The sequence below is a fragment of the Fukomys damarensis genome, unplaced genomic scaffold, assembly GCF_012274545.1.
Source record: "Fukomys damarensis isolate Sample0158 unplaced genomic scaffold, DMR_v1.0_HiC HiC_scaffold_39, whole genome shotgun sequence".
In the NCBI taxonomy this organism is placed as follows: Eukaryota; Metazoa; Chordata; class Mammalia; order Rodentia; family Bathyergidae; genus Fukomys; species Fukomys damarensis.
The window spans coordinates 39,058,369-39,065,340 of record NW_022900951.1 but is presented as its reverse complement, the minus strand read 5'-3'; the positions used below and the strand labels follow the sequence as shown (position 1 = coordinate 39,065,340).

General features: G+C 39.5%; 1 pseudogene; it reads left to right on the top strand.

Annotated features, from left to right (window-relative positions):
- Positions 1 to 1,414: 1,414 nt before the first annotated feature.
- LOC104855274 lies at positions 1,415 to 2,818 on the top strand (annotated as a pseudogene).
- The last annotated feature ends 4,154 nt before the right edge of the window (positions 2,819 to 6,972 follow it).

The following is a 6,972-nucleotide window of genomic DNA, read 5'->3' as shown; positions in this document are numbered from 1 at the left end:
TTATGGAGGTATTCAGTAAAACTTCAGGAAAATGGTGCAGGCACAATAAGCTGTCTACAGCCTTTTTTCAAGAAGAACTAAGGCATATAAAATGGTAGATATGATATGATAGGGAGCCGGGGATTTAGCTCAGTGGTACTGCTGCCAGCCTCTCAAGAACAAGGTCCCAAGTCCGATCCCTGATAGAAAGAAAGAAAGAAAGAAAGAAAGAAAGAAAGAAAGAAAGAAAGAAAGAAAGAAAGAAAAGAAAGAGGCTGAGGAGGTAACTCAGTGGCTGACCAGTACCTAGTGAGGCCCTGCCTTTCATCCCCAGCACTGGAAGAAAAAAAAAATCCCAAACTGTAGAAATAAAATTTGTTTCTTTTTGTATGTGTGTTGTTTTCTTTTTTGAGATACAGTGCTCTGTAGTTCAAGCTGGACTTGAACTCATTATGTAGCTCATGCTGGCCTTGAACTCATGAAGATCCTCCTGGCTCAGCCTCCCCAGTGCTGGGATTACAGGTGGGTGCCACCACAACACCCCACACAACAAAAATTTTATAGCTATACAACAGTGATAACAAAACAAAAATCCTTTAGCGCTGGTCTTTCTTGTCTGAGCAAAGGTGTCCAGAAAGATTGATGAAAGAAGTGCTCTTAAATTTGAGAGTAAAGCCACTGAATGAGGGGATGGAGGGAACAAATCCTAAAGAAATTCTGGAGAAACAAAAAGTGAGTCGTAGGAGAGGAGGGTTGGGGAGGTCCAGGGTAGAGGCTAAAGATGGGAAACAGTAGGAGAAGCAATAAAAGGAAATCAAAAATATCACACTCAATCTGTTGTCTGCATGGACTATAAAATGAAAATTAGTGTTCTAGTTGAAAACTTGGAAGAACAGCAAGATCCTAAATTAATGAAAATTCTCTTTTCCAGCACTTTGGGCTTAATAAGACAAAAAACAAAACTGATACACTTTAGGGATACTTTTAAAACTTTATTTTTTTGCTGTTTATATTTTTGGTTGACACATCCTTATTGAGGACAGTGTAAGAATTTGATGCATGTATATACAATGTGTAGTGAGCAAATCAAGGTAATTGGCATTTCCGTCTCCTTAAACATTTATCATTTCTTTGCATTGGGAAACTGGACTCCTCTCTTGAAGTTCTTTATACAATAGATAATAAATTAATTTCAAAAGTGGCACCAGTAGTAGTGGGTGACCTGAGATGTTGCTGCAGACCTGGAGCAGTGCAGAGTCTTGGGTGACACCTGCAGAAGAAGCAGTGGCCATGACGGGTGTCACTATGTGACCTCAGCTGACCGTGTGATCTCCCTGCCTCAGCCTCCAGAGTAGCTGGGATTACAGGTGCACATCACAGTGCCCCACTATTAATGAGATTTTAAAGCTGTAAAATCAAAACTACCAGGCAGACGATGGCCAAGGAAAGGTGCCAAGAAAAATCCTTTCAAGATTGTCTTAGAAACGTAAAGAACCCAATGAAAGAGAAGAGGAATAAAAACTTTGCAGAGATTGGCAAACACAGGTGCTTTATACCTGCTCCATGCAAAGTAATTATCAACACTTCTACACTGCTGAAAAATTACCAAGACAACAATGTTAGTTTTAGCTTTAGAAAATGAAAAACCCAAAGTGAAAGAAGCCCAAGATATCATCTTGCAGCTTGCACATCAGTTATATGCAATGAAAGAAACTTCACAACAAACAGAAGATACTGGCCAGAGGCAGGGTGTATGTACACCAGGAAGGATTCCAATGGCGATGACAACTGCAGGGACTCATTTATTTTTGGTTTTTGTTGTTTTATTTTTTGGTGCCGGGGATTGAACTTGGGATCTTGTGTTTGCAAGGCAGGCGCCGTGTCCCTGAGCTAAATCCCTGGCCCTGCAGGGACTTGCTTATGAAGGATTTATGCAAGTTCCTCTTCAAGAAACTGACCTTCCAGGACAAAGAAAATCACTCCAAATAGAAGACCAAATAAATGCTTTCCATGCCTCAAGATACACTGGGATTTGATTTTGATTCAGGTGAAGCTAAATCTACTGCTAATGTCTGACCTAGAACTGTATCTCTGCATTGCCATAAAAAGGAACATTTTAATACTCAAAATTAATTCAATACCTTGGAAGATTTTGAAACTAGTCATTTGGCAGTGCAGGCTTTTGAATTGGAAAGAATTAGAGAGGTAGACCCAGTAGTAAGCATGCACATGGGCTGGGGATTTGGCTCAGTGGTTCCGCTGCCTGCCTCACAAGCACAAGGGCCTGAGTTCGATTTCCAGTATCCCCCCCAATAAAAAAAAGAAAAAGAAAAAGATTTAAGCATGCACATAACCAAGAAATGAAGGGGGAAAAATGTTTGTCAGTGGAACAGAGACCAAATTAACTTATCACCAAGCCTGATTCACCCTGGAAAGTCTACCAAAACAGAAATCATTTTGTAATCTAAATCTGAAAAATAAAGTAAGCATAAAGCTGCATGAGTTAAAAAAAAAAGAGAAAAGTAAATAGAAGAAAACCTAAATCTATATCAAAGTATAAAGTGAACAAAAGTAAAAAATCAAAAGACTATTTTCCCCCAAAATTGGATGAATCTATCAGTTCCCATGATGCCTACCTACAATTGTAACTTGCAACTTTTTTTTTTTTTTTTTTTTTTTTTGGTACCAAGGTTCAAACTTGGGACCTTGAGCTTGCGAGGCAGGCAACAGAACCACTGAGCTAAATCCTTGGCCCTACAATTCAAATTTGGAAGAAGGTGTTCATCTCCTTTCTGACAAAAAAGTGAACTAAGATTCTAATAGAGGGGAACAACTGTAAATCTATTATAGACAGCTAAATTAGGTAGAAATACCATAGGCAGTCAGATGGGGCTGGGCCTTCAAGGAAGTCAAGGCGGAGGATGAGACATCAACTGTGGCTGGAGGTGCATCTGAAGAAGATTAAAGTCACAAGGGCCAGATTTTCACACTTCCCTAAGGGATGGACGAACAGAAGCTGGAGATTATTGGTACCTCACAAGCACATCAGATAGGATACCAGTTACCAGACCTCAATCTAAAAGAGTACTAAACCACGCAGATGATAAAAAGACAGAGAATTCTAAGCCAATAAAAACTCCTACTAGTGTACAACCTAGGCCTCACCCATCAACCCCATCCCTTCTTGAGCCTGAAATATATCACCAATGTTTCCTATAAAAAAAATCAGGAGACTTCCTCTTTAAAAAAAAAAAGACTAAAGAAAGCACAATAACATGTTTGCCTCAGCATAGGTACACAGCTAGCATGAACTGTTCAAAGCCAGCATTGGCTTTGAAACAAAGTGATACCTTTTACAGAGTCCTGTTGCTTAAATTCTCCTGTTTTTAAATTGAGAAAGGTTTAATACATTCTTTTAAAAATATTGGGCCGAGCATAGTGGTGCATGCCAGTAATCCCAGCACTCAGGTGGCTGAATCAGGAGGATCCCTGCAAGTTTGAGGCCAGCTTGGGCTACATAGTGAGTTCAAGGCCGGACTGAGCTACACAGCAAGACTCTGTCTCAAAAACAAAAAGGAAAAAGCTGGAGAAGAAAAATACTCTTCAGAATCACACCCCGCAGGGACCTACTTTCTCCAAGGCGGCCCCAACTCCCTACAGCACAGTCAGCTATGAACTGGTCAATGGGTGAACCCAAGGATGAGGTTAAGACCTCAAAATCCAATCACGTCTCTAGGCATGTCTTATTTCAATCAAATTAGCAACCAAAAATTAGTGTTTATGGAGTGCGGTGCCTGCAAGCCCATAATCCTAGCACTCTGGGAGCCTGAGGAGAAGGATCAAAAATTCAAGCTCAGCCTGGGTAATTTAGTGATTTAGCGAGACCCTATCTCAAAATAAAAAATAAAAAGGGGGCCAGAAATATAGCTCAGTATGCAGGCTCTGGGTTCATCCCTAGTATTTTCTTTTAAGTAACTCTCATAATCTCAAAACTTCCTTGTAATTCTAAAACCAATTTTGAAATTGCAGTGTTAGTGGAGTTACACCAAAGGTTAAAATGAGATGTCATTTCTATTGCATCCATGAGAAAATATATCATAAAAACCAAATAGCTACATAGGATTGAACAATTTGTAAGTATTGAAGTAAAGCAGCAGTTCTCAGACTTGGGTCCTTTCCTTAGCATGTTTTTCCTGAGTGAACATATGGGTTTGCTGTACCTTTTTATTGCTGAGTAGTATTCCACTGTGTTCATACACTCAGTTTATCTATTTGCCTATTAGCAGACGAGGAATATTCTTGGTTGTGTTGTGTTAAAGTTGCTATGAACATTAGTGTACAGTGCCTTATTATAATGTTGCATTGTATATTGAATGTTTTAAGATAGACAGTACACAAAATTATTGAAGAAATTTAATAAAATTATCATTTTTATATTTCTTGTTATAAAAATTAGCAAAAAAGTATGTGATTTTTGGTCATCCTATATTTAAATAATTGGACTGCTACGTGGTTAATAAATGCAAAACCTTTCTACCTTTTGCACTCGTCTTGAGCAATTCTTTGTTCAATACAGAAACCACTTCTAAGAGAGTCTAGCACCCCCAAATCCAGTCAAAACTATTTACTAAAGTGGATGTGCCCTCTTACACCCCTACCGACAGTACCTGAGGCTGCAGTTGTGCCATTCCATTGCCAACAAGTGGAATGATCGGATGTTTACATTGTCGACATTCTGGCAGGGGTATAACAGTATCTCGGTACAGTATCTCGGTTGTTTTAATTTGCATTTCTCTGATGACTAATGATTTTGAATGTCTTTCTTTCTGTACCTGCTCTTAAAAAAATCTGTGACGAACTAAACTCAAAGATGCAGGCCTGTACTCCTGGAGTAATCTGATTCTAAAAGTCTTAGGAGGACAACAGCGTAGCCATTTCACACAAGCATAAATCTCTACAATTTCTAATGGCCTCAAGGTGAGTACTGTACACACAGTTCCTGGCATATGGTCGTTTCAATAAACATCGGCTGAATTATGGTCTAAGGAGATGCTTAAAGGTAGCAGTCACCATAGTTAAGGGCAAGAAGAGTTTTACAGAAAATGATGTCTCTGATTTAACTTGAATATTACAATATCTCTGATTTTATTAGCAAGTGAAACCCCTAGAGGGAAAAACAGGCTTTGAAATTATTTTAAATTAATAAAGTATTGAGATAATGACAAAAATCCCTGAAATTGGAAGACTGATAATGTAATTCTGTAAAAATGCAGGGCATGATCTTGCCAGGACTTAGCATCTCCATCTACAAAATAGGACAATTAGGGAATCTGAGTCCTCTTTCAACTCCAGTCAATGCTTAGTATTTTGAAACTGTTGCATGACTATTAGATAGGTTTTTTTTCATGTAATTAGATTAATTCGATTTAATAGCATAATTTTAGAGGAAAATAAATACCTCTGTCAGTATTGACAATGATCTTTTCATGTGTTTTTTTCCTTCTAAGATAATTAAGTGACTTAAACCTCTTGATTACCTAGCTATAATAATTAAATACGCATGAATTTTTTCCCAGCATTTTATTACATTTTCAAATATACAGAAAAGTTGAAAGAATATTACAGTGAACACTCAAAGCCACCATCTAGATTTACAATTAACTTGTGTGTGTGTGTGTGTGTGTGTATGTGTGTGTGTGTGTGTATGTGTGTATGTTACTAGGGATTAAACCCAGGGCCTTTGCACTGAGCTACATCCCCAGCCCTTTTATTTTGAGACAGGGTCCTACTAAGTCACTAAATTGCCCATGCTGATCTGAAACTTGTTGTCCTCCTGCCTCAGCCTCCCAGAGTGCTGGGATTACAGATGTGCACCATTACACACACTTTACAATTAACATTTTGGCATTTGTTTTGTTTTTATGCTGGGGATCCAATGCAAAGCATCGGAAACTATATCTATATCTATATCTATATCTATATCTATATCTGTATCGATATAGATTTTGTTTTGTACTAGGGATCAAACTCGGGACCTTGCGCTTGTGAGGCAGGTGTGCTGCCACTGAGATAAATCCCAAGCCCACTGGGGACTATGTTTATGACACATCCATCAATGTATTTATTGATAGATTGATAGATTGATTTCTATCTAGACTGTCGCCCAAAAGTCTCAAGTGTTCAGAGATGGACTTCTGGAAGGTGACTGGATCGTGAGGGTGCTATACTCACCAGTGGACTAATTCACTGGCGAATCCATAGCTAAGTGTGCTGTTAGGAGGTAAAGCCTGCTGGGAAGAGGTCGTCACTAGCACAACCTGGAGGCGTGTACGTCTCTCCCTCCCCAGTTCCTCCCTTCTCTCTCTGTTTCCTGGCCAACGTGATATAAGCAGCTTTCCTCCTCCCAGTCCCTTCCACACTTGTTTCTGCCTTGAAGCCAGTTGACCATGACCTGAAAACTTGAGCTAAAGTAAACCTCTACTTCTTTAAGTTGTGGGTTTCAGGTGTTCTGTCCCAGCAATGAGAAAATTCACTAAAACACTGGATCTTTCTTTAACACACTTCGAAGTAAATGACAGCCATCAGTACACTTTCCCCTAAATGCTTGTCCATCTAAGGGTGGACTCTCTGGGTATGTATACACAATGCTCCATAAACATGCTATTTTCTGGAAATGAGAGGTGCTGGTGTATTTCCTACAGTAGATATTTTTAGGTAACATCTTTTAGGACAGTGACTCACAACTGGGCAATTTTGCCCTGTCCCCCAACCCCAAGGGCCATTTGGCAAAGTCTGGAGGCATTTTGGTTGTCATGACTGAGATGTGCTCCTGGCATCTAGTGAGTGTAGACCAGAGATGCTGCTCCATGTCCTAGGACGCACAGGATACTCCCTGTGACAAAGAATTGCCCAGCCCAAAATGTCAGTAGGGCTGAGTTGAGAAACTGTTATGCAGAATGGCAGGCTTATCTCTAGAGTTGCTTGGAAACAGAT